General features: G+C 32.2%; 1 protein-coding gene across 5 annotated transcripts in view; it reads right to left on the bottom strand.

The window, feature by feature from the left end:
• The window catches only part of LOC148617484 (uncharacterized), a 40,422-nt gene extending 28,035 nt beyond the window's left edge, over positions 1 to 12,387 (bottom strand). The window contains exons 1-4 of one of the 5 annotated variants that reach the window (XM_088585196.1): positions 12,293 to 12,372; positions 2,093 to 2,172; positions 1,151 to 2,057; positions 410 to 521 (exon numbers count right to left, since the gene is read on the bottom strand). The gene's annotated coding sequence lies outside the window, so the exon portion shown is untranslated. Of the gene's footprint in view, positions 1 to 409; positions 522 to 1,150; positions 2,173 to 12,292 lie in introns of all 5 variants that reach the window. The other 4 variants (XR_015922514.1, XM_088585195.1, XM_088585198.1 and 1 more) reach the window with 4 other exon arrangements.
• Positions 12,388 to 13,117: the final 730 nt, after the last annotated feature.

The raw sequence follows: 13,117 nt of genomic DNA, 5'->3' as shown, positions 1-13,117 counted from the left end.
CAAAAGTGGTTGGGTTTTGACCAGTTTAATTATATATTGTACACATACTTTACTTCTAGTAATGCTTAAAACAACTATTTTTAAAAATTTTATTCAATCAAACTTCCATCAATTGATCAAAGAAAATTTCATTTATGTGAAAGTACATCAATATGATGATATCCTACTAAATCCTACACAGTAAACATAGTAACAGGAATGGAAAATAGCACAGTATTGTAGTACTTCATTTTGCATTTTTTTTTCAAATCAGTCTTAAAAAAAAGAATAAAGAATAACAAATTCTAACACAAGGAAGTCAAAACAGGAATGTATTGGTGAAAACACTACATTCATATTTCAAATGTCCCCTTTAGTTGGGATTGTACCCAACAATTTAAAAGAACAATTAAAATCCTTGTAAGCCTACCTTTAAAAAAAAGGACTCCATTTTCAATGTCATGTTACACTGCATCAATTGTTCAGCAGTATTCATCTGCAATTTGATTCCTCTTCAAGTATCCTGATACAAAGTATATAATCTGAAAAAAAGATGTACATCAATGTACAGTTCAACTGCATGGTCTGCAATTTGTGTACCAAAACTTTTTATAAACATAGCTAAGAGATAGATTTATTGAATCAGTAAGGGTTTTGATAATACATTTTTTGTAGCAGGCTTAGCAAAATAGAGCAATTTAGGGGAGATCCCGGGCGCCATGGACAGGATATGTTCTAAATTTTAGTAGCTGTTTTTTCACATTATTTTCTGACAAAGTCATGATCTATAGGGGAGAATAAAATATAGATTCTCCATCAAGAACGAGGGGTGTAAAAAACATATATTTCTCCACTAGAGATGGTCAATTGTAGATTTCAATGTGTGAGCTGTAGTGAGCATGTTATTTATTTTAATTTAACCATGTAAAGTGTGGAGTTTGTATATTGTTTATTTATTATTAAGAAAACTCAGCCGCAGATTACTGTGCAACAGGAGTAAATGCATATAAATATACATATAAATATTACACAATATCAATCACATACATGTACAATGACAAAACAATGAATCATTACATCAACATACAAATGATGAATCAATTTAACACTTTTTTTTTAATGAAAATTGATAAATTTAGCAATTCTTTCAAATTACAAAATTTTAACATACCATACATGTTTTCTCTATTAGGATACCTAATATAATAACTTGGAATAAATTTTCTTCTGATATCTAAAACTATATTGTTATTGCATTCAAATAAATAATGATATTCGTCCCCAAGACCAGATCCACATACTGTACACAATCTTTCGTCCCTTGGTATATTCCGCCATCTCCCAGTTTCGATAGGAAATTTAATATTACAAACCCTTAATTTATAAATATGTACCCGTTGCCCCGATTTTAGTTTTAAAAGATAAAGTTCCGATTGAAATTCGTGTTTAAAATTAGAGTAATATTCCCCCCTAGATGAATTGTTCATATCAGTGAACCATCTTTGGATAAACTGGTCTTGGAGACACTGTTTAATATTCATCTTTAAAAAGTTAAAGTTGATATTTTCTTGAATATTCCATATTTCACTATAACCACAATCATAATATATATAGTTTAGATCAAGTAAAGGCTGCAGAAGAATTGTTTTTATACAACCAAAAAGAAAATGTGGTCGAATAATGGTATGGCACTGTTGTTGTCGTCAGCATCATCATCCGTAGACACTTCCATTTCCACTCAATAACTTCAGTATAACAATTGAATAGATCTTTATGAAATTATACCTTAAGGTGCCATAATATAATAGGAAATTTAGGATTTAGGACCTAAAACATATGTACCAACTGTGCTATCTTGAAATAGATTATTCCAAAAAAAAAGTATAAGGTAAATCACAGGTATTTGTTACTATAAAAATATTTTTCATATCCTGATCTATACAACCAGTAATGTAGTGAAATTGGCAAGGTATTTAGCCATCCTTAATCAGCTGTCCTAGGAATGAACCACAACCCTCAGTCGGTTAGAGTGCTGACCTAGGAATGAACCACAACCCTCAGTCGGTTAGAGTGCTGACCTAGGAATGAATCACAACCCTCAGTCGGTGCTGACCATAAAACAAAAGGTCTTGGCTTTGATTTCCACCTTATGATTTTTCACAGTTAAAGAAGTAGCAGGGAAGTTTTGGAGCTCTGAAAATATATTTTTAAATCCACATTAATCTTGCATAAAATGATTATGGTGACCCACCCAAAATTTCCAGCTTAAAATAATAAACTAAATAATACCAAAATAATTGACATATCTTTTCAGTAAAGAATATTTGCAACATGATGAGAAAAATTACTTTTCCTCGAGGGTGTGCATACCGTTAAAAATAAAACTTGTTCCCACTACTATGAAATGTCCAAGAAAAACCAAAGAAGTAGGAACTGTAACATTTGGCAATATTAGTTATGCCAGTAGATTGTAATCATGTTTAGTGCAAATTAACGATCTAATAAATAAGAAAATATACCTATATGTAATCTACCCTTCAACTGTGATGGCTGTGTACAGCTTCAAATTAAATGAATAAGGCTTATATGTTGAGAAACACAGACAAAAGTTTGAGGAATGTGACAATAAGTTTAAGGATTTAGATTTACTTTGAGAAAAGGGTTGAGAGCACCCTTGAGTTGTTTAGGGATAAGGAAGTGAGAAAATGCAATATCATTGTCCACTCCTTTTTTCAAAAACAAAGGCAGTAAGCTGGAAATTATAGACCAGTTAGTTTGACCTCAATTCTTACAAGTAAGAAAAGATAATACAGAAATATATCATTAATCATCTTTCTACAAACAGTTTAATATCAGATTCACAACATGGATTTAGTTTTGGTAGATCATGTATTTTACAATTGCTGGATGTAATAGAGGACTGGTCAAATTTCATCGAAAAATAGAGGAAATTGGGATACCCTATGTCTTGACTTTACAAAAGCATTTGAAAGCACGCCTCATAAGTGTTTATTTAAGAAATTGAATTTATATGGTACTCAATGATCTATTTAAGAATTAATGACAATTTTTTTTACTTATCTGAAGTTATCGTAGACATCAAGAAACTGTTAAAGGGACTAAATCTGAATGGAGAGATTTTTAAATGGATTTCCTGAGGGAAGTGTCCTTGGCCAACTTAGTTTTATCATTCATATAAATGATTTACCAGACACTGTAGAAAGTATTGTTAAAATCTTCGTGGATGACACTAAAATTTATGCTCCAACTACTCAATCTGATGTTTTTCCTCTTTTGTCTACCCTGGACTTGACTTGTTGTGAGCAACTCGGCAGGTGATTTAGAAAAGCAGAGGACACTTACCCTACCAGTGCAGCTGTTCCATGCTCCCAGTTTTTAGTGGAGTCTGAGTTGCTCATTTTGACATTTACTTTTGTTTTGTTGTATGTATTATTTTGGTGGGTTATGTTATGTTCTTTGTTGTTTGTGCTTTCCATGTCTGGTCTTAAATTTGTCCCTGGATTACATTCTTCTGAATTCCTCTAGAAACTTGGTTCCCTTGATTACTCTTTTATTCAGTTATATTTGATGCTTGGAAACAGTTATATGCCTGTAGGACAGCTAGAGTTCTCTCCCTCAAAAATTTTGACATTTACCTGTATCATTCATGCTTGTTTATTTTCATAATTTCAAAAAAAGAAGAATACCCAGGATACCTATTCATCCTTTTTCTAAAATTAGGAAATTGCAAAGGCTTAATGAAATGCTTCAAAATGTTGTTGATTGATTAATTATATGAATTAAGTCTGGAACAGATAATTTCTAGTTAACATCCCATGGGTGTAACTACCATGTGAACATGGGCACAATAAACCTACTAAAGGCATTTATCTAAATTGCTTCATTCAAGACTAAAGGTGTCTCTCAACTTAGTAAGTACCTAAACATCTGAAAGAAAATTAGGATAAAATTACATTTTTTTCAAAATAAGTGATAAAAGTTATACAGCTTATAGCTACATATTTTGTACAACTGAAGAGTCTTTCATCATTATTAACAATTTTTCAAAACTCTTCTCCAGTGAAAAAACTGGGCCAATTTAACGAAACTTGGTATGAATGTTTCATAGGGTGTCCCACATAGAACACATGTTGGGATTTTCCATCCTTCGAAAAACATGACCACTGTTTATAAAAACGTACATAAGGGTCAAACAGAAGTTTTTTGCATAAATCTCCAAAACTGTTAGGTTTAGCAAAAATCTGTCCATGGAAATGTGTTAAGCATAATGAGATCTATCAGTGGTCAAATTTTCATGTAAATGTGTTAATATTTTTTGATTTATGTTTTTCTTTTTTTAACATGAAAGCTTGTGGTACTCTAGTCTCAAAAGTCAAAAACTATCAATATCAGACATGGAACTTCAAAGAAACTGCCTTTCTTACATTATGCCCCTCAGTGATATTTTCCCTAAACTGCTTAAAATGACAATTTTAGCTAACCTATCATACCAATTTGAAGTCTACAATAATTCAAAATACTGTAGTAGTAAATAGCATTGATGAAAACAGACATTTAAATGATGCCCATTTCATCTCTGTGTGATTCTCAGTCAGTGTGCTGTATTACCATTTGAGCACTTTGAATATCCCAAACAGTGATGTTAGGTATTGCAGGAATGACTTCAAGTTTCGAGTCAGTTTTATTCATACAAATCTTGTTGCTATGTTGTTTTTCAATATATTGTAGAATGCACCTTTGAAATATAGCCAGATTACCAATGCTCCTACACTGATTTTATAAGCAAATTGAAATTACATTGTAAGACCAGGAAAGGCAATTCTCATAAAAATATGCATTTCTCTGAAACAAGTCATACAAATTCGCTTATGGTCTCACTAACCACTTCCAACATTCCCATTACTTTACATGTTAAAAAAGTTGCTTTCAAAGTTTCACTGTGAATTCCCAGGAAAAATGACATCTCAGTGTTGCAGACCATTGCGAAGCTTGGAAACAAAGGCTTTCAAAATCATTATGCTAATGATGTAATGATTACCGAAATTTTCACAAAATAAACTCGAATAAATATTACTGAAAATCCACATTTTTATCTTTTCTGCTGATAGCAAGGAGGCAAATTATTCACACATGTTAACAATATATATTCATACACTTTTGTAATTAATTACAAATATGAATTTGAAGTACACATTCTAAGCCATGTTGGAGTTATTACCCTTCTTCGACATCTTTTAGCTATTTTTAATGTTATTTAACTTTTAAAAAAATTCTCCTCAGAAACAACTGGGCAGAATTTAATGAAAATTGATATGATTGTTCCTTAGCTATGAGCACTAGGAACTTTTAACCAAGAAAAAACATGATCGCTTTTACAACTAGAGGCTCAAGAGTTCCTGAATCGCTCACCTGCTTATTTGCTTATTTGAAAAACTTGAGGAATGAGACAGCCTAAGTTAAAATCATCTAAAATTATTCCTAGCATTTTCATGACCTGAACCAGAATTTTGCTAAAGGCAAAATTTTTTGAATTTTTTTCAAAAACCTATCTTATGACCCCTAAGTTCCATTTTTAGTATAGGCAGCCATATCTACTCATGGCTTAAAAATCACAACAGTCATTTTGAGCACAATACACGAAAGAACTATTATGCTTATTTTCATTCAATGATCTTAAATGGTTTTAGAGAAGATTTTCAGAGTTGTACATGTGAAAAAAAAACAACAAAAAACTGTTTCAGGGGTTGTAACTCCTAAATTAGTCAATGAATGGTTTTGAAAATTTCGGCATAGGTCCTTTTCATGATGCTTAACAATTTTATCCACGCCAGAAATTTGCTAAAGGCAAAACGGTTTTTGAGTTATTTGCAAAAAACTGCCATCTGACCCCTATGTTCTATTTTTAGTAACAGCGGCCATGTTTTTTCATGGATCAAAAATCCCAACTGTCATTTTGTGCAGAACACCCTAAGGAAATCATGCCAAGTTTAAAACCTGTCAGTCCAGTGGTTTCTGAGGAGAAGATTTTTTAAAATTTGTCCACGACGACGATGACGACGGACGCCATGTGATGCATAAGCTCGGCCAGGTGAGCTGAAAATGGAATGTTGCAAGTCATACCAGGTAAGCAATTCCGCCTCTTTAGAGGGTACATATTGAAATATGTAACCAATACCCATACCCAAACACTCTTTTGCTGATGTCTTTATTATTACATGATATTTCCAGCTGATATTTTGTACACATGTACAAAATGAATAATATGATGGCTAGGCTAGAATAAATGATTTTTAAAAAGGTTTTTTTTTCGAAAATTTGATTTGTTTTTTTTTATTTTCATTTTCAAAAGTACTCAAATTCACATACCAAAAATCAAAGTGCGGTATTTTTGTTATTTGTAGTTTTGTTATATGTTTCTCATTAGAACACCATAATATTATTAAAATATTCAGGGCAATATATTTTAAGTCCAACATATATTCTATTAATGAGAATTTCCATTGTTTGCTGGTACCAGGATTTGTGCAATGGTACAGTATAGAAACTCTCGGATTTTTTTTTTTTTGGGGGGGGGGGGAAGGGGTGATATTCGGTGGTGGATATTTTTTTACCACCACCAATGGAGGTCATTTCAAAAAAACAAAAGCACCCCCAGTGCCGAATAGCAATAGTCCTTTTACCTTTTTGTTTTTTTAAAAGACTTTATTATGACTTTTTATTTTATATATATATATATATAACATGAGACAAAACTAAAAAAATTGGATTTGTTTATCATCAGAAATTGCACTCCTTAATTTAGGTAGTTTTTAGACCACGTTACCTCCCTTTCTCGATACGGGATACCTAAAATAACCACTATCTCGAGACGGGATACCTAAAATACCCATTTTGAAACTCATTTTCTTTGATACTTGAAAGCAAAATTTATTATTCATTAAATTGAATATTTCAATACATTTACATTGTATTCATAAGACATTTCTTTAAAAAACTCTAAGAAATTCACCGCATTTTAAAGAAGATATCGGCAATAATCATTTTCAGCTTGGGGAAGTTGAGCTTGAGCTCAGGATACCCAAAATACCTACTCCCCATTTCGGTACTTTTGAAAATAAAAAAAAAAAATCATACTTTTGAATTTTTTTTAAAAATCATTGATTCTATCCTAGCCATCATATTATTTTGTACAAATCAGTTTTCATGGCGCAGATGGATACACTGTAATGATCCACAAGTTCATGATGATGACCATAAAACTTCTGTAGTGATGACTTCAATCTTGTAGCAACATAACCATGTTCCAGAAGCCCTGAAGAAATCCACAAAAGCTTTTAAAGAGTATTTGGGTACTGGGAAAAGTTGATACAGGTACGGGTCACACATTTGAAGTCATTTCGGTGTTAATCCCTTTTGGGATTTGGCAATGGAGATATTTTTTGTTTTGACCACCACTGATGTGGTCAAAACAAAATATATGTCCAGCACCTAATCCCAAAAGGGATTAATTTCGATGTGTACCAGCTTAATACTGAACATGCATGCAGGCTGATGAGTTGTGAGGCAACTTAAGAGGCTCTCTCTTAGAAAACCATGCAAAATCGTCCAAAAGTGATTTCAGCAATTACTAATAATTTAAAGTGCATTGGGTAGGACCCCATGTGAAACGAAAAAATGCAAAATATTTTTCCTGTAAAATCCAAGATGGCCAAGATATGGCCACCATTTTGTTTTCTGAGACTTTACTATGATGACAATTTTCAGGTAAAAAACATGCAAAATTAAGACATCATTTATTTAGAAAGTTTTAAATATATGATAAATGAACTTAATTTACTAGATAAAGTATAATTAGCCTCTTCTAAAACTACAGGCAGATTGTTATAATCAGTGACCAAAAATCTATCAATAGGTTTTAAAATTTGGAAATTTGCCAAATTTTAAAAATTCCTTATTTTAGCTACATTTCAACTTCTTCTTATTGCCGAAGTAACGCTTTTAAATTTATTTTTTTTATGGAAACATGATGATGCATCCTCATTTAAAGTGTCTTTGCAAGTAAGAAAAATTTAGAAAAAGTTTTGCAAATTCATACTTTATGCTAATAACATAAGTAACTGACATATAATAGCAAAACATAAGCTGGGGAGGTATTCTGCCTGCATGTTTTAACAGAAAAGAAATAATGCATAAATGTATACATCTACCATAAAATCAAAAGCATTCATCATCATTAAGAATATTTTCCACATAAAGGCAGTATTAAATGGCACATTCTTAAAACTGACAATGAATATTTAACAATACACAGGGATTTAGCCAGGATTTTTAACCCATTAGTCACTTTTGCGTAAGACTAAATCTCAATATTGTTTTTTCTTTTCGTGTCGCAAATTTATCAGCATGCATGTATATACATATACTTATAACAACTATATTATAAATAATAACATGTTTATTTCTATTTCAACACTGGTATATAAATAACAGATAATTCATATTAATAAAAAATATATAACAACATACAGTTTCTACATTAGCAACTATTCATGAATAAAAAATGCAAAAAAATACTGTGTCATACATATCATTGTGTAAAAATCTAAAAATTATATACATCAGCTTCTATTGTTGGCATGTGTCTATGAATGTAAAGCACTGTTTACTTGATCAGTAATGCATAGACCTCTTGTCCTTAGCCATGCACCACAAAGTGAAAGCTATCTTAAAATCAAAGGAACCCATATCAGAACTGAACTGCCCATTTATGATCAGTTGATGTGCTTCTGTATATTATCTTTTAGGAATGCGTTGCTTCCGATAGAAAATGTATTGGTAAGTCCAGCATCTTGGCAGTCACGGCAGTACATCGCCCCATCTATGTAGTATATGCAAGGAAATATCTTTGACCACTCTGGTTTAAATTTTGACTTTAATAGTCGATCACTGCGACTATTTGTAGTAGTTGACTTATTTTTAGACTTTTGACCTTAAGGTACGTTGTCATGTGACGACGAACTAAAATAGTTTGTAATGGCGGACATAGTTGCGATTCGAACTGTGATTGAAAAATCCAAACATCTTTCCATTTTAAATACATACGATGACACTTTGAGTACTTTGAGAACGTGTCACAGCGCTCAACAAACAAATCATTACCGTTAATTAATTTGTTTGTCGGGATAATTAGCCTCAACCAGGTGATCAAGCAAGGTGTGATCAAAGGTGATGCAATCAAAACATTGGTCATGATTGTTTATTGTAAAACCCTAATTGGCTTGGGAAAGGTAATAAAGTTGTCAATTATAGGGTCATGGGAACATCAGAGGCTTTTTTTACCGATATTTTTTTGAAATATCAAGTGACGAATCGTGCACGAGAAAAATTCGCCACTTTCGAAAATCATTCGTCAATGGCGAAAATGGCGAGCGCTAGCTAAATCACTGAATATATCATGTGTATCCTTTAAGGGGAGATAATTTCTTAAGAATGGATTATAGGAATACAGCAGATTTGGATTTACATGAACAAGCTGCACAATGTGTGTCTCCCACTGACAACTTACTTAACTTCTTTATAATTAAAATATTCATGCCAATATCTCTCTGTGAAGAGAGATTCACTTTTCATTTCCATATTATGACATACATGTACAGTGTACATGTACATTTGTGTAATACTGTTTGAAAGTCTTACTTGCAGACATACATGTACACACACACATATATATATATTTCAAACACATGATCATTTTGTACATTTGTATTTTTTAACAAGGCTGGTAATGTCTTGCCCAGTTTGTTTCAAAATTCCCATCGTAAGTTTCAGAATTCAAAGTCTGGATTTATCCATTCTGTTCTTTTTCAATTGGAAGCTCTTAGCGTTTCAATCCTTTCTGCTCCCTTACACTCTCCAAGAAAACTCATTTGCCTGCAATAGAAATGGACAAGCTCATTATTTTACATCTTTGTTTAAAAAATCTATTTCTCTTTTTATTGGCATCTTTTCAATTTTAAGCAATGCCCTTTAATAAATAAATTATATTACTCAGAATTTCAATGAATACTAGGAATCACCATTACATGTATGTACATGTACAAGTTTAACAAGTATGAAACCTCATGAACATTTATTATTGATGAAGTGAATGAGATGAGTAACTGAAATTCTTCAATCACCTCCTTACATTTCTTCATGCTTGTACGTGTAATTCAAACTCATTTCCTTGCGAATGACATGTTTAAGATAATTAAAATCATTAAGGATCTGATTCATTTCAACATAAAATATAAAATAATATGGACATTTATATGTCCAACGTATCTACTTGCTAATTTGTATCTACAACAATGAAAGTGAAAAAAAAAAAAACAAACAAAAAAAACCAAATGAAATAAACAAGCAAACAAAACCCCCAAAAAAACATTTGAATGTGAATACTGGTTTACCCTACACAGAAAAATAAACATACATGCACTGTTACATTTTATAAGAAACTCCGTATATAAATATCACAGTTATTCAACGTTTTACAAAGTAATTTTATGAATATGTTTTGATAATTTTTGTCTTATTTTCAAGAAACCAAAGCAGGGAACAAGCTTTGCAAGGACCTGGCAGTCAATACTGCTGAAAATTATATTGGCCCCTAAAAGGAAAAACATCTTTCATGAATCAGTTTTAAAATACATTAACAAATGCAAAATATATGGTCGGTATTTTTCTGTGTTTGCTGTAGGTTATATTTAATCCTTTTTGGCCATTGGGCGACCAAATCAGAAAAAACAGCCACAGACACTGAAAACTGAAAAGGGTTTAGGTTATACTGTATTCACCACATTGGGAATCAGGCTTATTCCATGCCTATTCAGTACATTGTACCATACATTGTACATTTTAGTACATGTGCCACTACAAAATGTACACATGTTCTTTTTTTAGTAGTAATTAAAATAAATGTTTTGGGCTATAAAATTTCTTATTTTTTATAAAATAATTATTATATCAGTACATTCGTCTTACCTGTCTTTATTGAATCCATTACAGGCGTTAAGACTTTCTGTGATTCTGTTCACATATTTCACATATCAATACACCATTTTGGTCTATCCTTCACACACATATATCGCAACATTAAAAAAAATATTGTGCTGTGTTCTCTCAAGGCCTTTTAAGCATTGCTATAATTCATGCTAAATGTCAGTCTGGGTTGGGCTCAGAGCTAAATTTTTGAATGGTTAAAAATACCTCTTTTTCAAGTGCATAAAAAGTTATGAAAATGTAAACAATCCCAGTTTGACATTTTACAAATAGGTAACTTATAGCAACACTGATCTTTTAAAAGTAAATATAGTTAATTGTAAGCGTTACTTGGTTATGACATACTTCCAAGTTACCCATATCAAAACAGAAGAAAAAACCCCTATAGTATTCATTAACTTGGCAGCATGCCAATTTTCAAAATAAAGGTTACAGACCACCAATTCAACCAATGAGCATTTGGAACGTACGCAAAAATAGTCCTAGGCAGAAATTACCCGTTCCTGAACATAGTGCTGTGAAAAAAGTTCTCATCTTATTTTAAAAATTTAAACAGTTTCTGAAAGGAAAAACATTTCTGTACATTTTATAGGTGCATTTTGCTTCTTGTGATGTGAAGCCTAATCTCCATAATGGTTTCTAAATATACCCCTATCTTGTGAAAACACTGGAATTTCCCATGCTATTTATAGACCCTTCACATCCGATGACCAATACTGCACTGCAAGTCTGCTAACCCCACATGCCATTCTGAGGATTGTGAGCTGACATATGTAGAATCATGCTGATATATAGTCCTCTGCAGGTTAAAGTTAAGATAAAGTCCTGAGAAGCCATTGAATATTGTGAAATTAGCATAGAAGCTTATGGGAAGTGGAATTAGTGGTTTCTAGCCTGAACTATAAAACTGATTTTCTTTGACTCAAAAGAGCCTTGTTTTTACATTTTTTCAAAATTATTTTGTATTTAACATTCTAACACTTTCATTTTTTTAACAATGAAAATAGTCTACATTAAATTATGAGAAATGGTGGAAAATCAAAAAAATATGTAAATACTTGAAAAATGACTGTTACTACAAATATAACAATGTTTGACAAGAATAATTGCATTTTGGGGAATCTTAACTTAATACCTTCCAACCCCAAGTTGGGCCAACACAAATTTTCAGTCAATGCAAAAATTGCTTTTGGACAAAAAATGAGATTTTGCATGGTTATCTCCAACACAGCCTCTTAATCAGTTAACCTACTATAATATCCAAGGAAATGAAGTCGTACTCGTACATCACATTACCGTATGACATAAGTCGGAAAGTTGTAACTTTCGTTTCTGCAAGGATAATTCGTCCCTTTGTCAATGTTCTCCCTTCTTGTCACGTTCTTCTAAGTCGTCACTTAGTTTTGACATTAAGAATACTCATTGACAAAAAAATCGTGTACACTTGTCAATCATTAGTTTCTTGATTTAGGGAGGAACCTTATAATCAAATTTTTTATCATGCCTTTATTGTGAGAAAAAAATTAGACCTTGCGTTTTTTTTTTATTTTTGATGTACGCAAAACAAATAAAAATCGGAGGGGTTAATTTTAATTAGACTGTCTGCTGCCCTACAAAGCTCCTTAATTTATGAAAAAAATATAAACAAAAAATATTAGGACAATGATAGACCCTGCCTCCCCTTACAAAAATATTGCTCTCTGGGGAATATTTGCCGCAAATATACGACAACTTTACCACTAATTTGCTGCAAATATTTGCCGCGAGTTTACCTTGCAAATGGAGTTTGCCGCAAAATTGCGGAAAATACGCGATAGACAAAAATGGGGTTCAGATATTTTGGTGAACATAAATACTACAAAATGTGTTGTAATGCAAATGAGATTCGCTGCAAGTTCGTGGCAAACACTGATATATGAGTGGCGGTGTCGCATAATTCTGGGTTCTCCATAAGCCTAGGTCCGGTCGGATACAGAATATCAACATTTTGGGTCCTGGGGACCCAGAATGTTAACATTTTGTATCCGCCTGTCTATAATTTTGTATCCCCCGTATAAGTCTGGGTCCGGCCTCAGCG

Source organism: Perna viridis, chromosome 5 (assembly GCF_037379345.1).
Source record: "Perna viridis isolate PV_CMFRI_1.1 ecotype Kerala chromosome 5, ASM3737934v1, whole genome shotgun sequence".
Classification (NCBI taxonomy): Eukaryota; Metazoa; Mollusca; class Bivalvia; order Mytilida; family Mytilidae; genus Perna; species Perna viridis.
The sequence above is the reverse complement of the archived record's forward strand: the minus strand, read 5'-3'. Positions and strand labels throughout refer to the sequence as shown.